This window comes from Vombatus ursinus, unplaced genomic scaffold, assembly GCF_900497805.2.
Source record: "Vombatus ursinus unplaced genomic scaffold, bare-nosed wombat genome assembly UNPS02014784.1, whole genome shotgun sequence".
Taxonomy (NCBI): Eukaryota; Metazoa; Chordata; class Mammalia; order Diprotodontia; family Vombatidae; genus Vombatus; species Vombatus ursinus.
In genome coordinates this window covers 7,734,904-7,755,430 of record NW_020954562.1, presented here as the reverse complement: position 1 = coordinate 7,755,430, position 20,527 = coordinate 7,734,904, and positions in this window count along the sequence as shown.

Here is a 20,527-nt window from a genome sequence, read left to right as displayed (position 1 = left end):
GGGTAATAAAAAGAAATGGAAGATTGAATCAGAACATAGTGTGTTTTATCTGGAGTGGACAAATATATACTTGTTTCCTTACACGACAGACAAAATATCATGCCTCGTTTGCTAAGAGGTAATAGCTGATCTGAAGGAATACAATCTTCATTGTCATTTCAAATCAAAACACCCTGACTTAAGCAAATTGGACACCAATGAAAAACAAATTAAAGCATCCAAATTGTTGAAAAATCTCAGTAGGGAACAACAGTTTTTCAAGAAAGTAAACTCAGAAAATGAGGCAGCTGTTAAGATTAGTTTTCAGATTTCTAAAGAAATTGCTGCTACTGGGAAGTCTTTTGTTGAAGGTGACTTCATAAAGAAGTGTTTGCTGATTGCAGTTTCTAGAGTATGTCCCAGTTAGCAAAGTAATTTTTTTTAATATTAATGTGATTTCATGGCAAAAATCTTAAGTAATGAGCATAATTAATTGATATTAATTAAATTAACTGATTTATATTAATTAAAAATTCCCTTTTTAAAAAATATGGTTTATTTTCAAAATAGTTTAATCATTAATTATACCTTTACTTGGAAAGTGAGCTGCTAAAAACCTATCTGTGGCCTTAAGAAGTTTAGCCTATTTTAATTTTGGCCCCTACCTAGGGGCCAAAAGTTGTGCAGGTCTGTCTTACATGGTCACTATGAAAATGCAAATTGAAAATGAGAAACAGAAAGCTCACACAGAGCTAATTTAATGAGCATTAGATAAATTATGTAAAAGGAGATGACTGAAGTTCCAGCTCTTCTGCTGGAAAATGGTGGGGCTAGAGGAGATCTATAATTACTGGCTCATGGACTTCATCAGTGGCCCATCAATTACTAGCAAAGCACTTTACCAGCTTCTTCTCAGGTAGAAGATTATTCCTAACTTTCTTTTTAAGAATAAATTTTATTGATATCTTTTGCTTTTTATATCACATATTATATTTTAAATTTCCCACAGCAACTCCCCATAGAACTGTCCCTTATATTAATGAATCAAAAAGAGAATTTTTTTGAAACAAAACTGCCAATATGTCAAAATCTGATATTATATACCTTGTTCTACACTTAGGGTTCTCTATCTGTCATGGTTCTTCCAAATTCAGATTGTTGTAGTTATTGTTTGTAGTGTTATCCTGGGTTCTCCTTATTTCACTTTGCATCAGTTCACATGTCTTCCCATGTTTCTCCACATTCATTGATTTTACAACAGCAGTATTTCATTTTTGTATACCAAAATTTGATTATCTAGTCTCTAATTCAATTCCATCTTTCTTAACAGGAGGAAGAGGGAAGGGAACAATCATTTAAGTACCTACTGTGTGCCAGTCACTGTGCTAAGTGACTACTTGTGCTAACAAATACTACTTCATTTAATCCTCACAACTACCTTGCAAGGTAGGAGCTATTATGATCTCCATTCTGTAGTTGAGGAAACTGAGGAAGGTGGAGGTTAAATGACTTGTCCAGGGTCACACAGCTTATGACCTGAGGCTAGATTTGAACTCAGATCCTCTTGACACTAGGCCCAGTGCTCTATCCACTGTGCCATTTACCTGCCTCTAACAGAAAGCACCATATATTCATTATTATCAAGAAATGAGAACAACAAAACCTCTTCATATATAGCCAATTACATATTTATGCATTTTATACAAAACATTTATAGCTTATATTGCTTGGTAATCTATAAACACCAACAAAAAATAATCTGTTATCCAAGGAACAAATAGGATGTGTCGAAATCACAGGATTTAAAGAGTTAGTCATTATCAATTAGGTATGTGTTGAATATGCTGCCTGAAAATGGCATAATGATTATACTACTTTTGTTGATTATCACAAAGCCTTTTACTCAGTTCTGCACTCATGGCTTATTTGTATAGTTCAATTACATAAAATATAGTGAGAATCCTAGAGTACTTCATATTCATATGACAAATTGTTTTCTATTTGTTATACATTGCCAACACAATAATGTCAAAGTGAATGAAAATAAAATGTGGCATTTTTCAGGGAGATTATTGCCCATTATAGTTTTGCTTAGCCTTAAACCCATTATCATCTCTCCACAATAGGTCTATGTATAGCTTCCAAATTAAAGAGGGTGATGAATTAAAATATCTTATGAATAACTTGATATACATTAATGGCATCAAGTTATATGGTTCTACCAAAACACAGATTACAAACCATGTCATTTCATGGAATCTTTCTCAAATATTATCAAAATATTATTTGGACTGGATAATTATAAAATTATTAAATACAGCAAGGAAAGCAGTAGATTGAAGGCTTCAATCTTGAATCCAGGGGTCACACTGAAATATTAAAAGCAGTGCCTATAAATATCTTGGTATATTTCATGCATGTCAATCAAGCATAAAGATATAAAAGAGAAGGCAGTAGCTAGAAACATCAAGCCTTATTGGCCTAATGAAATCAAATCTAAATAGGAAGAAGACCTTTAAAACATTTAATTAACTTCTATATAGTACTGGTATTAATGCACATTTCCAGGATAGCAAAATTGATTGTAACAGATTTGAAATGTAGCCTAAAATATTAGTGAAACACAGGACCCATTTCTGTAAGGAAGATCTAGAAAGGTGAACATTTCCGTGTCAAAAGGGGGTAAGGTTATTGATAACATTCTTAGAATACCTGATTAATAAATCAAAAATCTACAGAAATACTTTTGCAACAAGCAGGCATCATTTTTCTGAGCAACAGTAAAAACTAAGAAGAGTTACTTTTTATAAAAATTATTTAATGTAACCAAAAATAACTGACTTCCAGATGGAATATATAAAATGACTAAGATCCAAGAGTAGAATCAAAAGATCCTTTGTTGGTGAGATCAGCAATATGTTGACAAAGAATCATTTAATAGATGGCTAAATCATTTGGGTTTTTTAAATAGAATGATTTATGATGGCATTTTAGGACCAGGTCATTACCACCAGAAACTATAGAAGAATTATCCTTAAGAAGGCTGGATTTTGATTAATGATTAATGTAGATTTGCAAAGGAATGGTAGAAACTTTCTAATACTTCATTGTTGCAAATTTAGCAGTTGCTGTATTCACAGCCAGATATGACCTGGTCACTTATTAATCTTTAAAATCATTTATAGATGGAAACTAGAATTATACATCAGATTACCATTATCTTTCAAACTATCAATTACTAATTTCCATATTACAAATATAGATCTCAAACTATCCTGGAGAATTCAACCAATTACTGCAACTGGAACATTATCAGAGACTAAATTATTGTCCACAGTCATCCAGACATAACAATGATACATAAATGATACATAAAAAATTGAGGCTGTTTTTAACAGGTGCCACTATACTCAATTCAATAACCAAACTACATGGAACAAAAAGCTTCCAAAACATAGAAACTTCACAGAGGAGATCTAATTCATTTGGAATGGCATGGCATCCCTGTTTTCCTGTCTGCTATTGAAGTTATAAACAGTATGTTTTCAGTGAGTCTACAAGGGATGAGTTTACATCCTAGTATTTTAATTACAAAGGCATTTATTTAATCCACTTAGGTAATATTCCATAGAACAACTAAATAATAAATTATAATAGCAGCATAACAACTTGTCCCAGGACAAGTTTGGATTAATTCCATAAAAGAGGTGAGAAGAATGGATGATATAATATAATGATAATCATAGTTAAATGTCATAGAGACAATATTGTCATACTCATAGCTACCACCTGGGACCTTTTTACTGTGACCTGCTACAAGTCTCTGATTGTTCTTTGGCTCAAGGTACTTTCTCATTTACACAGAGTGTTATACTAACTGGTATATAGTTACACGTTGGCAGTATCCATACTCAGGTACCCAGAAACACTTGACAGTAAACCCTAAATTCCTCTTTTCATATCTACCCTTCACTACATAGGGCACAGAGACACAGATTTATTTCCCTTTATTCCCATTCCTGCTTTTCACATTCCAACCAAATGGGCTAATTGCTATTCCTGAACTTGATGTTTTATCTCTTACCTCTGGTTTTTGCATAGGCTGTCCCTCATGCTTGGAACTACTCCCTCTTCCCTTTTGTCTTTCAGAATTTGTATCTATTTTTAAGACTCAGCTCAGATGCCATCTCCACTTTTCTGATCTCCTTATTTGTTAGTGTTTTCTTCTTTCTCCAATGATCATGCTTTTACTTGTCTGGACACATGTGGTATTCCTCCAAGAGAGTATCAATTCCTTGAGGGAAGGACCAATGTCTTTGTATCTTGTCTTTGTATCCCTAGCACCTATAGCTCAATGCTTTATACATAAGGATAGGGAAAAGGATGGATACCGGACTTGAGTTCACTGGTAAAGGGAGCTCCCAAGAGAGGAAACTCCCGTGGCCAATGCAGATCTGTACCTTCTCTCTAACTTATAGTCTTAGAGAGTTGCCTAGACCACTGAGATGTTATGACTTGACCAGGACTCCATAACCAGTATGTATCAGAGGGAGGACTTGATCCTAGGTCTTCCTGGCTTCCTGTATTCAAATCTGTCTCTTTACCCACTATGCCATGCTGCCTTGCACCTAGTACCTGCACAATACTTGCTTTTTGAATATAATTGAAAGGACAATCCCAGATTTCTTTATTTTTTTATCTTTATTTTAAAAAAATTATTTATTTATTTTTAGTGTTCAACATTCACTTCTATAAGATTTTGAGTTTTAAATTTTATCCCCCTGCCCTCTCCCCAAGATGACATGCAATCTGATATAGGCTCTACTTATACATTCATATTAAACATATTTTCAAATTAGTCATGATGTAAAGAAGAATTAGAACTAATGGGAAGAACCACAAGAAAGAACAAACAAAGCAAAACAACAAAAGAGTAGGAGAGCAAATAGTATGCTTCCCTCTACATTCAGACTCCATAGTTCTTTTTCTGGATGTGGATAACATTTTCCATCATGAGTCTTTTGGAGTTATTGATCCTTGCATTGCTGAGAAGACTGTCTATCATAGTCAGTCATCACACAATGTAGCTGTTACTATTCTGTTTCTGCTCATTTCACATCAGCATCATATAAGTCTTTCCAGGTTTTTCTGAAGTCCACCTGTTCATCATTTCCCATAGCCCAATAGTATTCCATTACATTTATCTACCACAACCTGTTCAGCCATTCCCCAAATATTCTGGATTTCTTTGAGAAAGTGTGGAGTCATGTACACATAGGATTGAAACCTGCCTCTGACAGTTGTTAGCTGTGTGACCACAAAGTATGATTATTTTTTCTTTCTGAGCCTCAATTTTCTCATCTGTAAAATGAAAGTTTTGGACTGAATGACTTTTAATGTCCTTTCTAGTTTTAAATCTATCATCATAAGGTTCCTATGCAAACTACACTAGTAATTATCCTGGGTTACAGGTATTAAAAGAAACACAAAGTGTTAACAGTTCAGAACCTTGAACTCAAATTGAATGAAGTGTCTGTGCCTATTTCTAGCTTTCAAGGTGATCAAAGACTACTGTGGCAAAGGAAATTGAGTCTTTAAGAGTTTAAGAATAGTGTTTACTTTTTCGTTTAGCCCATGTAATGCTTTTGTCAAAGCTATAACTAGGGCAGTCTTGACCCAGGGTACCTATATGAGAGAGGTTCATGCTCCCTCCCCATTGTAGTTCTGCCTTCCATAACCCTGCCTTTCGTCCTCCACTAGTCTCTTATGGGGACGGGGAAGTGCATTCTCTTCCCTTGCATGATTTCAGGTCGTCTCATGCTCCATAGATCCCACCACCACCATGCCCCTTTCCTGATGCTTTCTCCTTCCTTTTACCACACACTAGCATGACTGTACCAAATGAGAGCAGAATGCTCGAATCACCACCACCAGACCTGGGGTCTTTGCACTCATGGATTGTCAGTGATGAGCAGCAGTTGTCTTAGGCCATCTTGAAGTTTTTCTCTCTCCCAGCACCTACACTGAATTTGCTGTAGGTGTGGGATTTCCTAATTATATTTCTTACTTTTGATGTTAGACTAACTTAAAAAGCAGTTGCCTCCTCAATGCAGATTCCACATAGTCCAAGTTCATCTTTGAATATTTTTGTGTTTCAAGGAGGATCTCTTATAGTCTGAGGCTCTGTTCCTGGGGCTAGAAAACTCTACGAGGCTGATTGAGTGACTTGTCTCTCAAGGGCAAGACTCCACACAGGATCCATCAGTGCTTTGCTCTGCCGAGAAGACAGAACGGTCTCTGATCCTAGAGCTGTGGCTGCCAAGTATATCCTTTGCCAACTGAAAGCTGCATTTGCTCTTGAGTCAACGCCATGTCTGTCCATTTGCCCTCCTCCCATCTGGCCCTGGAGAAGGTGGGAGGGAAGCTTGCTGTTGAGAAATATTTTCTCTATGGACAAGCCATATGTCATCATATGAAAAGCTGGTGAATTAGCAACCTGTTTTCCCCTTTGTGGTTGCTGAAGTTCATTACGGGTTTGGTTGTTTGCTTCTTCCTCTCTCTGTGCAGTGACTAATATTTGTGCATAACATCTGTCTCCTGGCAAGCATTTCCAATAGCCGGAGACACTCTGGGTGTAGGAGGGTTATGATTGATGCTGCTCCAGCACTTGAGCAGGATAAAGGATAGAGGGATGAGGAGAGCAGGGCTTACTTTCTCCAGTGGAGGAAATATTGGAAAGCTCCATTAATCAGAAAAGAAAATTTTACCTTGAATTTTGCCTTAGTGAAAATTCTTGATACTGTGTTTGAATCTTTAAAGCAGCTAAGCATCTTTGAGATTGGAAAGCTTGGTATAATAAGGAAAGACTAATGATGTGTGGAATGGCAGAAGGTCCTTTATACAGAACAATGGACTGAGAAGTGGGGCTTTGAGAGTTCATTCAGTTATTAATTCATACAACAAACATTTATTCACTTCCTCTCCTATGCAAGTGCAACAGAGATATAGAAATCCTAGAACCAGTTAATAATATTTAGCATTTATTTAGAGGTTTAAGGTTTGCATACCCCTTTAGATACGTTATCTCATTTGATCAGTTGTTGTTAGCTTCTGTTGCCCAAGAGAATTATTCAAATATATATATATATGTATATATGATTGATATGGATTTTCCCTTCAGTCATTTGGACTACAGCCCATTCCATGTGACTCTTATCCATGTCCTTCCGTAAGTTTATCACAGGGCAGGGAGGTTATATCAAACATGCTGGGGATCTTCTCCCCTTTTTCTGACATTTTAAAGATACCAAGGCCCTCTCAAACTCTTGACCTGGTATCTCTGACTTTTGCCGTGTTACCAACCCGTATTCTTTTTCATTCATGCGGGTCCATGATGACATACTTTATTCAAATTCTTCTTCAAGGTTCTTTCTTTTTTGTAGGGCACATCTCTATTTGTCTCATACACTCATTTCTAATTCCTCAGAGACTATACTGTTCTATAACTCACAGCTAGAGAAAAGCACTGGTACAATATTGTTATTTAAATGATGTGCCTTAGTTTCTGGAAGAAGTTTGTGATCATTAAAGGAACTTTGTAATTTCCTGAAGACAATCAGCCTGTTGTCCTTGTTAATTCTGTCACATTTGTCTGTCCATTAGCACTGTCTATCCATATATACATATATACATATACATACATATCTGTCTATACATACACATAAGAAAATAGATTTAAAAGTAGCCTAGAAAGAGAAAGGATATTAGGCTTCAAAGAAGATGAAACTTTCTTTGGTCCAGCTATGTGGGTCCAGGATAGGTTTTACATATTTTCCTTCTAAAATTTTAGATCTCTTATTTGACATTTCAGTGTCTCTTCTGATGTCTCTAACAAGTAAGCAATATGACCTACCCATTTCCCCATTAACTAATAAACCATGTTAAACAGATACACTACTAGTGTAAGTCAGTCTTTCCTCTTTCCTCCCACTATAATATCATTGAAGCCTTTGAAATATTTATGTAGTATTTATGCTCCACATGACAAATTATTTTGTTCCCCTGGAGCGGACAAAAATTCTATGCTATTGTTTTGATTTTCCCCTTTGCAAAATATTCAAGGAAGGAGGGTATTATGCATAGAAGCCTTTCTAGAACACTTTTATTCATTTAATATTGTATACTGATGGTACAGCACGGACCAATATGGTGTGCCATCTATCCAGTATGGCTGATTTTGGAGTCAGAAAGAATTGGGTTTAAGTCCTGCCTCTGATAAACTTACTAGCTATGTGATCTTGGGCAAGTCACTTAAACTCTAAGTGCTTCAGGTAACCTTCTGAGACTAAAAATTGCTGACAGTTCTACACAGATGAAACCACAGATCCAGACTCTTCTACCTATCACTTCTTCTTCATATCCACCCCCAGATACAGTGCATTTTTCTAAATGAGTTCAAAGCATTTATATTTCTTATCATAATTTTCCATCACATTTTAGCATGCATTTTACAGACAAACTAAAGTATATAGAAAGAAATTTGTTGACATGTACAAAGTGCTTTAGCAGATAAGTGAAAGAATAGGGATAAAATACTTGTGTGATTTATCCACTGCAAGATAGCTTATTTCTCTCATATCAAATAATTGCACATTTCATGAGAATACACATGAAAAGCACAGACTTGTTTACAAATGTTTTTTCTAATTTCTAATGAAATCTGATGGATGGAAATGTATCTTCAGATTAGGAGTCACAACCACCCTTGAGGATTATATGGTACTTTTGAGAGGTCTATGGAAATGGATTCCTACAACCACTCTCTCATTCCCTCAAATACCAGGTTGTCTCCTGTAGTGTATTTATTCTTTCCTGTGACACATGCCTCTTACATAAACCATATATTGCTTCAGTCATGTTTGGCTTCTCCAGCAGAGAAAATAATAACACTAACTGACATTTTATTCAAGGTGTCCCAAAAGTCTTAGAGAGTTATTTTATGGTATTAAAGCTAAAACTTTACTAGGACTTTGGGACTTTAAGGTTTGAACTTAACAAATAACTCTATGAAGAAAGAGCTCCAGATATCTTCATTAAACAGAGCACAGAATGAGATTCAGAGCAGTTAAGTCATGCACCGAAGTCATGTGGCCAGGGGGAGGGGAGTGAGAGTGGTGGTGGTAGTGGTAAGGCAGTGTTGCAAGACTTGGAGTCAGGAAGACCCAGGTTCAAATTCTGCCTCAAACATATATCTTCGAAATATAATATTCTAAGACTTAAGATCTTTTAATGTAAAAGCTGCTAGGTCATGTGAAATCCTGATTATTTTTTTCTGCAATATTTAAATTGTTTTTTTTTCTTGTTGCTTGCAATATTTTCTTTTTAACCTGGAAATTTTGAAACTTGGCTATGACATTCCTGTATGTTGTCTTCCTAGGATCTCTTTCAGTTGGTGATTGGTGGATTCTTTCTATTATCTGGTGATCACCACTTGAAGAGACTTATATTCCATGACTTACAATATTGCCATGCTGTATTATACAATGCTAGTAATTATCTACTTTCCAAAGTCCCCAGAGTCTTTGCTTATTTGGTGTATTTTTTGGAGGGGAGAGAGAGGGAGGAAAAGGAGGAGTGTCAGGAATAAGATCACAGAATTATAGAGTTAGACCTAGAAGCATACATTTGGAATTGAAACACTTGCCAAATTAATCAAATTAATGGAGTAAGATTTATAAAATTAGAATGGTCACCTGTTTGAGACTCGTCTGATTCTAGGAAAACTCTATAGGTTTGGTCTGGACTGACTCAGATATTAGTGGACCCTGCTTTTACTAGCAGTTTACTGAAGGGATCTACAATTTACCCTGGTCATTTCAGGTTCTGAAGATCCTGAGTCAACTCAGAGTACTTCTGAGTTCAGAGGAGATTTTTCTTTGGTGGTCCTAGTGGAAATGTTTATTCCTGGTGCCTCCTGAGCCCACCTTAGAGCTATCTTACCTTTAAGGAATCGATAATTCTGTGATCTTATTCCTGACATTTTCCCCTCTTCCAAAAAAAAAAATAGACACCAAATAAATGAAGACCCTGGGGACCTTGCAAAGTAGATAACTATTAGTATTGTATAATACAGTATAGCAGTATTGTGAGTCATGGAACTTAAGTCTCTTTGAATAATTGAAAACACAGTTATCCCTTCCACATCACAACTTTTCCCATTGTAGTTTCAATGTAGCACAGGTTGGCATAAGAAATTACTGTAAATGGGAATTTTTTGGGAGTTTTGCGGAAGCCACAAATGACACATGAAGGCCAGTAGATGACACAGAAAAAGTTTAGAAACTCAGAAATGCTTAACCCAAAATTTACAATAAAGTACTGTAAATACCCCATAAAAGAAAAAGAAAAAAATCAGACTTCTCTGGTATGAAGGGAGGGCCAAAAAATTTTATGAGGATTTTCCAGATTGTGGGGTGCTGTGCCATTAACCCCCATGGTGTAGAAAGGATAACTGTACAAACATATATACAAATATACTCATGTGCATGTATAATTTTATAGTAAATATATTATATATAAAACATATAAACACTTACAGCTATACTATGTGTATGTATGTATGTGTATATATATATATACACAAATACAACATTTGTACACACAGACACATATATATACACAGAGACATATATACCTACATTCAAACATGTATTTGACACACACCCCCGCCCCCGTCCCCTCCCCACATACCCCTAAAGTCTCTCCATATGGTCAGGAGATAGGTCCTCTTGCCATGACATATTCTACTTTTACTAGGGACAAAGCTGTTCTCTCCCCTCCCCAATTCTATTTTTGGCTTTTAGGAGTAAGTTCTCTGCAAAGTTATGGTTGTTCCCTTCCTGTAAAAATAGGGGGCAGTGATGACTAGACTCCAAAATCTCTCAGTGTGCCAGTTTCTGTACCAACACCCACTGAATCCTTAGCTAGCATCTTCCCTATGGGCTTGCCAACTGAAAGGATGATGGCCATCGAGGTTCCATAAGTGGTGTCTGTTTTCAATGTTCCTTATGTTCTTTGGCACTCATCCATGGTCATTTTGTTCAAGATTTGGTGGAATAATATCCAAGAGGCTAAAAGAAGGAAATGGCATTTGAGCAAAAACTGAAGAGGGTAAGCATATAGCTGGAAGACATGTTAACAATCGCAGCCTCTCAGTGGAGGGTGCTGAGAATTGGATGCTGACCATGCAAATAACTAGGCCTAGATCCTGGTCCTGCAAAATCTTTCTCAAAATGTAAACTACCCAAGGATAATAAGCTTGGAGACAGACAATCTTACATCCAAAGCTCCTCAGAACTTTTCATCACTGTTTCCACAGGGCTGGTGTGGGGGTGGGGGAGAAAAGTATTTTTGGACCCCAATCTACAAATCTTTAGGTAACTTCCATTCAGGGGCTTATGAGAAACTAATCTTCAGTTGGCAGGTCAGACAATGGGGCTGATTATCAAGACAACTGCTTTTGGGCTCAAGTTGGAAAAGGCTTTCAGATATCTCCCTTTCATCTGTATTTTAATCCAGTTTCCTCTTCTATTTAATAAGAATGAAATACATTTTCAACTATCTTTCATGTTTCCTTGTTCTTGACAGAAAACCGATGTCTCCTATCACTTAAATATTCTGACTCAAAGGTTAATGCTTATTAACTTTCCTAACTATCACATAAAAGCAAGGGAGAGTTGGGCCAGATAGCACAAGGGAATAGATACATAGGTAAATTTTCTCCTTGGCTGAATATCCAGAACTAATCTGATTTGATCATATCCAGAACTTTCCCCTCTCTCTTTATGGATGATCAGAGACTACTTTTTCATTTTTATTCAGTCATAAAGCAAGATTTCCTCCCTGCTTAATGAAAGCTTTTTTCCCTGCATTCTATCCTGGCTTATTTCTTCTCAGAGCAAACAGTTTACAATTGTACTCTTGGTAGATTATATTTAAAAAGCTTTTTGGAAGGCTTTGCATAATTTCTAGTGGTAATTATGTATAGTACATGTACATTGTGGGGCTTGTCTCTCAATGAAAACTTGCACTGAGTTAGGTCCCTGGAGTATGTTTACCCCCTTCAGGATTAGCCATTAGGTGTTGGGACCTGTCCTAGCTTGTGAGTCCATACCAATGTTTCCTCCATGATTATTAGTTGATATAAATTAGTTGTTTAGACTTAGTTTTTTAGAAAGGGATATTCGTTAAGGCTACATAGTAAGAACATTTGGTGCAAACATCACCCATACCCCAAATATGTGAAACACTCTCCCACAAATATGTATAGAAGTCAGAGAAAGGTAAGCACAAGAGCATATGTGGGGAAGGAACAACACCCAGCTCTTGGCTGATGGGAATCCTTTTCCCGCATGTGGTACTCAAAAAGTTCCTCTTAGACATGATATACACATGATACATACATACACAAACACACATATATACACACCTGTGTGTATTTTCCTGCTAGGTTCTTTATAGAGTCTTGAATGTCCATAGAGCCTGCCCTTGGCTTCTAATGTAGACACTGCCTTCAGCTGTTCTAAGTGTTGTTAGGATTACAGTGGGAAGATGAGAAATCCAAAATCCTTTAGACCCTTAAAGGCTCACAAAGTCCTTCTCTAGCCAAGGAGGGGGAGAGGAGAAGAGAGCAAAGCTTCCTCCTCTTCTCTCTCCTCCTTACCCTTCCCTGCCAGCAGCTCCAGCCACTAAGCTGTTGTATACTCAGCTCCCCTTGGTTCTGAACTGGTCTGCTCTTTTATAGAATACCCTCAGAACACAACAAAGTCCCTCACCCAAATTCCCTCACCTTTCCTTTCCTTCAGCCATCTCACCTCTTAGAAAGTCTTTCAAAGACATCTTATACGGATCAAAAACTTTACATACTTAGTTCAAAGCCTCCGATTGGGTGAAATATGTTCTTACTTCGTTAAGAGCTTAGCATCTTATCACTTACTTAAAGGTCAGTGGAATCATTGACCAATAACTCTGCTCCTACATATGCATATATCCAAATCATCAACTTTCATGGATATCAATTTGAGAAAGATACCAATGTTAGTGGCCTTGTCAGAAGGCCACTCAGTGTAGTTCATCAGCTTTCATTGGTATGAGTCAATTTTATTTTGTTGAATTAACAACATTAAGAGACAGAGCATGGAAGATCAGATACAGAGCTGTCCTTGAAACAAGAAGACAGGTTCAAGTTCACCCTTTGACTCATAGCATGGGCAAAGCCACTTAATTTTTTAATGCTTTTGGAAACTCTCAACAACTATAAACTGAAGATGTATTGTCTTTTTATGGCCCCTTTCATATGGCATAGTCAGTAATAAGAAAAAGCAAAAAATGTACTTTTGTGTAAAGGAAAATTAAATCAAGTATTTTAAAATAACTAAATCAACTGTTAAAGGATGTGATATAATATCATTGTTTTAGATAAACATTTTGATGACTAAAGGAATAGGAAAATAACTTTGTTTTAATAAAAAAAACTGGTAAAAATGTGCATATAAAGAAACTCGGCTTTCATATAGGATTTGAACAGTTTTGGAAAGAAAATGAACTGTGGAATAAATAAAAAGACTCATATCACCTTGTGACCAATATATAACCATGTCACAATGTATGTAGCTTGATGTTTTAAAAAGGCAGGAGAAAGAACACTTATTTATTAAAAAATGGAAATACTTGTGTATAAAGAAACAAATTTCAAGCAGACAAGATGTTGGACTGTGAGGGCTCGCAGCAAGGAGATTAGTGTACCTCAGCCCATTTGCACAAATCTTATTTTATGATCAAAGAGAGCAAAACTAAAACAAACCCAGTAACCACAACAAAGAGAGAAAAAAAGAAATTATGTGAACATTTGGAGACTGAGGTAGGTATGATTTAAAAAGTGATATTGATTTCAGAGGCCAAATTAGGGGTTTTAGTACTTTTTAAGAGAAAGTGAGTTACTGACTTGGAGCAGCTAGGTGGTGCAGTGGATAGAGTGCTAGACTAATCTTCCTGAGTTCAAATCTGGCCTGAGATACTTACTACTGCTTGCCTCAGTTTCCTCATCTATAAAATGAGCTGGAGAAGGAAATAACAAACCACTCAGGTATCTTTGCCAAGAAAACCCTAAATGGGGTCACAAAGAGTGGGACATAAATGAAATGACTGAACAACACAACAAGTGTTACTGAGAGTCAGGAAGCCACTGAATTGAAAACATAGTAGGGGACTGAAAAGCTGCTCTGGCAAAGGTGTGGCAGTAAGAAGCTAATAGAAGGTCTCAGCTAAGTAATTCCTGATTGGTGGGAGAAAAAATTAGTTTCCTTGGCCAGGAACTTCATTGACCTTAATCCAATCCAACCCAATTCAGTTTCAATCCAATCCAATCTAATAAACATTTATTGAGCATACTGCTAGGCACTGTGCTAAAAACTGGGGATACAATTAATAAACTCAGATGGTCTCTGCCTTCAACAAGCATTCACTCTAAAGGACTGCTACCCTAATGCCCTTCAGTTCCACTTAGATTTAGAGAAATGTTCCTCATACATGCCTGTTGCTTTCTGTGGTTACCTCTGATTTGAAAAGGAAAATAGGGGGAGAAATAGGGTTTGTTGTTAATTTGTGTACTATTGAGCTGGCTAGATTCTTTGCCTTGCTTATAGAGGCAAGTTGATCTATATTTCTGTGAGCTCTTATTTGGACAGTACAAAATCCAGATGAATAAATAAATTGTCTGGTCCCTGTGATAACACAGGTAGCCAGTATTATGAGCTCTACAATTCCCTGGCTTAAAGTGAACTTCTATTTACCACACTTTCTAATTGCACTCTTCAGGAAAATTTTAATTTGCTTGTGATGTGTGAGGCCCTTACAGAATATGGGTGGTTAGCTCATGTCACTCACCAATGGTACTACCATTACACAGAGAATGCACAGACATACATTGATAGAGGGAATTTCCTCACATGGAATTTCCTTAGAACAATGAAATCACAGTACCCATCCCTATTTCTTCTAACTTGAAGGCTGCTATCCACTCCCTTTCCTCTCTCTCCCTGTTAAGCTGATAATTTCTGCAAAGTCAGCATGAATTCACCTCATATAAAGACTAAAAGAGGACCAGTATTGTATAATGGTTGGTGGAGCCTAACCTTGGAGTCAAAAACCCGGGTTTATGTCCTGCCTCTGGCATATGCTAGCCATGTAATAATGTCTAGCTTAGATAAACTTTAGGAGAAAAACTTTGTATTAACACCAAAATGAAAAATTAGATATTCTGGTCAAGAGAAAATTTATATTATTTAACTAATTTGTAGACTTCCATCTGGTTTCATGACCTTCATCCACATCTCAACCACACTGAAAGTCCCAAGGCAAAGAGAGATCTTACTGGAAACGTGGCTATACCAACATTCTAAACAGAATCTTGGTGCTGCTTCAATGCATGAACTTCTCCTTTAATCATCTCTGCCTGCCCACTACTTCTCTTTCCTAAGGGCTAATTAGGCTCCAGTTGGCTCCAGTTCATCTGCCAACTTCCTTTCCCCTAACCCGTACCGACTAGATTCAGTACCCTATTCACCAGTATCATCCTAGTGTTATCTTCCATTGGCCCCACCAAACTCTCTTGCTTAGTTATCTTGCTCATATCTTCAACTATCCTCCCTTAGTAACTCATACTATTTTTCAATTTAAAATTTCTTTTATTGTGAACTTTAGTGGTCATCAAGAAATACAGATATTTCAATAACATAGAAGAAAGAGGATTGTTTATGAAACTGTGAACCGTTACTTTGACCTTTTAAAAGAATTAATCAAGAATTTATTAAGCAACTACTATATTATATGCCAGATGTGTATATATGTGAATATGCATATGTAGATATATGCAAATATGTATGTGTATCTCTCTCTCTCTATCTCTTTCTCTCTACCTACCTACCTATCTAACAATATAGTGAGTCCTAGAAAAACTTGAAGACTGAAGAGTTTTCTCTCTCTCTCTTTCTCTTTTTTAATCAAATTAACCAAAGGTTTATCTATTTTATTAGTTTTTTTGTAAAACAAGCTCTTAGTTGTATTTATTAGTTCAATAATTTTCTTAGTTTCAATTTTATTAATCTCTTCTTTGCTTTTCAGAACTTTGAATTTTGTATTTAATTGGGGATTTCTAATTTGTTCCTTTTCTGGCTTTTTTAGTTGCATGCCCAATTAACTGATCTCTTCTTTTTCTATTTTATTCATGTAAGCATTTAGAGATAAAAACTTCCCCTAAGGACCACTTTTGCAGCATCCCATAAGTTTCATTATGTTGTCTCATTATTGTTATTCCCTTGGATGACTTTATTGATTGTTTCTAAGATTTGTTGTTTGACTCATTCATTCTTTAGGATTAGATTATTAAATTTCCAATTAATTTTTAGTCTGTCTTTCTATGGCCCTTTATTACATGTAATTTTTATTGCATCGTGATCTGAAAATGATTCACTTAATATTTCTGCCTTTCTGCATTGGATTGTGAGTTTTTTTTGGTTGTTTTTTTGTTTTTATTTTTTGCTTTTCGGTGAGGCAATCGGGGTTAAGTGAGTTGCCAGGGTCACAGAGCTATTAAGTGTCAAGTGTCTGAGGCCAGGGTTGTGAGGTTTTTATGCCCTACTATGTGGTCAATTTTTGTGTAGGTGCCCTGTACCACTGAGAAAAAAGTATATCCCATTCGATTTTCTCCAGAAGTTTACTATGTCTAATTTTTCTAAAATTCTATTCATCTCCTTAACTTCTTTCTTGTTTATTTTGTGGTTAAATTTATCTAGTTCAGAGAAGGGGAGGTTGAGGTCCCTCACTAGTATAGTTTTACTATCTATTTCCTCCTGTATCTCCCTTAACTTCTCCTTTAAGAATTTGGCTGCTATGCCACTTGGTGCATATATATTTAGTAATGATATTACTTTATTGTCTGTGGTGCCTATTAGCAGGATGTAGCTTTCTTCCTTATTTCTTTTGATCAGACCTATTTTTGCTTTTACTTTGAGATAAGGATTGCTACCCTTGCTTTTTTAAATTTCAATTGAAGCATAATATAATCTGCTCTAGCCTTTTACCTTTACTCTATGGGTATCCCTCTGCTTCAAATATGTTTCTCGTAAACAACATATTGTTGGATTATGTTTTTTAATCCACTCTGCTGTCCACTTCCATTTTATGGGAGAGTTCATCCCATTTACATTCACAGTTATAATTTATGTCTGTGTCTTTCTCTCCATCCTATTTCCCCCCCGTTTATGCTTTTATCTTTCCTTTCTCCCTTTCCCTCCTCACTAGAGTTTTGCTTTTGACCACCACCTCCCTTAGTCTGCCTTTCCTTTTATAAGCCTCCTCCCCTTTCTTCCCCTTTACCCTTATTGCTTCTTCCCTCCCTTCTATTCACTCCCTCCCTTTTCTTTTCCTTTTCTCCTGCTACTTCCTATAGGGTAAGTTAGATTTCTATACCTGATTGTGTTATTCCCTCTGAATCAAATCTTATGAGAATAAAGTTCAAACAATGCTCATCTTCCTCCCTTCTTTCCCTCTACTGTAATAGGTTCTTGTGCCTTTTCATGTGATGTAATTTACCCTTGTCTGCCTCCTCCTTTCCTTTTCTTCCAATACAATTTCTTTTCACCACTCAATTAGATTTTTTTATTATCACATCAAAGTCAACTTATACCCATACCCTCTGTCTATGTATATTCCTTTTAAATGTCATAAAAATAATACAGTTCTCAAGAGTTACAAGTGTCATCTTCACTTGCAAGGATGTAAAAATTTTGCTGTTATTAATAGCATGTTTTTTTTTCCTTTCCTGTTTACCTTTGTATGCCTCTCTTGAGTCTTGTGATTGAAGATGAAATTTTCTGTTGAGCTCTGATCTTTTCTTTAGGGATGTTTGGAAGTCCCCTATTGAATGTCCATCTCCTCCTCCTCAGTTTCTCTGAGTAGTCGATCCTTGGTTGTAATCCAAGCTCCTTTGCCTTATGGAATATCATATTCCATGCCCTATCATCTTTTAATGTAGAAGCTGCAAAGTCCTGTGTAATCCTGACTGTGGTTCCATGATATTTAAATTATTTCTTTCTGGCTGCTTGCAGTATTTTCTCTTTGACCTGGTAATTTTGGAATTTGGCTACAATATTTCTTGGTGTTTTCAATTTGGGATCTCTTTCAGAAGATGATTGGTGGGTTCTTTCGATGACTATTTTACTCTCTGGTTCTAGGACCTCAGGGCAGTTTTCCTTGATGATTTCCTGAAAGATGCTGTCCAGGCTCTTTTTGTCATCATGGTTTTCAGGTAAACCAAAGATTTTTAAATTGTGTCTCCTGGATCTATTTTCCAGGTCAGTTGTTTTTACCAATAAGATATTTTGTTTTCTTCTATTTTTTCTTTTGTTTCTGTTTGACTGATTCTCGCTCTCTCATAGAGTCATTAGCTTCCGCTTGTCCAATTCTAATTTTTAACAAATTGTTTTCTTCTTTTAGATTTTGTACTTCCTTTTCCATTTGACCCATTTTACTTTTTAAGGAGTTCTCTTCAGTGAGTTTTTGTGTCTTCTTTTCCATTTGATCAATTCTACTTTTTAACGAGTTGTTTTCTTCAGTGTACTTTTTTTTTTCCATTTGGCCAATTGTATTTTTTTTAAGGACTTGTTTTCTACAGTCAATTTTTGACCTTCCTTCTCCAAGCTATTGACATTCTCTTGCATATCTCTCATTTCTTTTCCCAATTTTTTTTTCTACCTCTCTTATTTTACTTTTAAAATCTTTCTTAAGCTCTTCCAAGAAAGCTTTTTGGACTGGAAAATATTTCCCTCTGGTCTAGTTCATATTCCCCTTTGAGGTTTCAAATATGGGTATATTGACAATGTTGTCCTCTTCTGAATTTGTGCCTTGATCTTCCCTGTCCCCATAACAAGAAACTATGGTCATTATCCATTTCTGCTTCTTGCTCATGGTGTTTGCCTATTTCCTGACTTTTAAAAAAAGTTGAGCTCCCTTGCTGGAGCCCAAGGAGCACTAACCCAAGTCTCTTGTGCTGGGAGCCTGGGACCTGGTCACTGGCTTTGTGTGCTGGGGCCTCAGGTGCTGGCAATTGGAGGCTGTAGGTTTTTGGCAACTTACCTGGTGCTGGGCTGGGGTCAGCAGCACTGGAGCTCTAGGGGTAGGGGTGGGGAGTCTGGAAGGTGCCTGCTCACCCAGGCCTTGTGCTCCTTTCTTTGGCTCCTGCTTTCCCAGGCCTTGCATAGGGGATGTTTCCCTGCTGGAGGATATCTGTCAGCCTGGAGTTTTGACTCCTGGAGTTCTACTTCCTGGAATTATACTTAGGCACCAGATTTGGCTGCTAGAGAAGGCTGTCAGAAGGTTTTCTGAGCTGATGTCCACTGGTTCCCCTGCCTATACTGAGGTACTCAGGGCATCCTGGTGTTGATGCTTACCTGCTCCACTACCCTGGGGCTCAGGATCTCCCCTTGGTATGCTGAGCTGGGGCTTGCTGGGATGCCTCCCTTCCTGTACTGCTCCCCCTCCTGTAGAGCAAGAGGGACCTTTGCTATTAATCCCCCAAGTTTTCTGGGCTACAAGACTGCTGCATCCCATCTTTCTGCTGGCTGAGCTGTTCCAGGGTTTTTCCTGGGGTGATATTTTCTGGGTTTTCAGAGGTCAGTAAGGGAGGGTGAGAGTGACTTACTTCTTACTGTGTCATCTTGGCTCCCAGAACACTCTGTCTCTCTGTCTGTCTCTCTCTTTCTCTGTTTCTCTCACCAACTCTGTCCTAACCCTCCTGTAGTTATCCTCCACCAATAAAGAGGGAGTCCCATAGCAATGGGTTTTTGGGATTTTATATATGCACATACGTATATGTATGTGTATGTATACATATGCCCATGTCTGTGTATGTATGCATCTATACATACATACATACATACATACATAATTTAACAAAATAGTAACAAATACTTTTTTGTTTTCATCTATCCATTAAATATATTTTGTCAATGCTCTTCTTTTTTGCATATTTAACTGATACCATTGTCTCATAGTATTTCTTCCTACCCCACTTCCCACTGTCATGCCTGGAAATGTCAATATCCACATTAATGACCCTTGTAATATCCTATATTAATAGTTTATTTTTGCCCTAATAGATAGTCAATTTTTGTAAAGATGACTTGCACAACTTGGAAATAAGTAACTCAACTTGTAATTTACTAGAGATCTATCATTAACTAACTTTTCTGAAATTCTCTTCAGGTCCTGAACTTCTTCCTTGTTTATTTTTATGACTTGTCTAGCTCTAAAAGGGTGCATTGAGGTCCTCCAGTATTATAGTTTTACTGTCCATGTCTCTCTGTAACTCACTTAGCTTTTCTTTTTAAGTATTTAGATACAGTATTTGAGAGAAAGTGAGAGTGAGAGTGAGACAGAGAGAGAAGGAGAGAGAGAGAGAGAGAGAGAGAGAGAGAGAGAGAGAGAGAGAGAG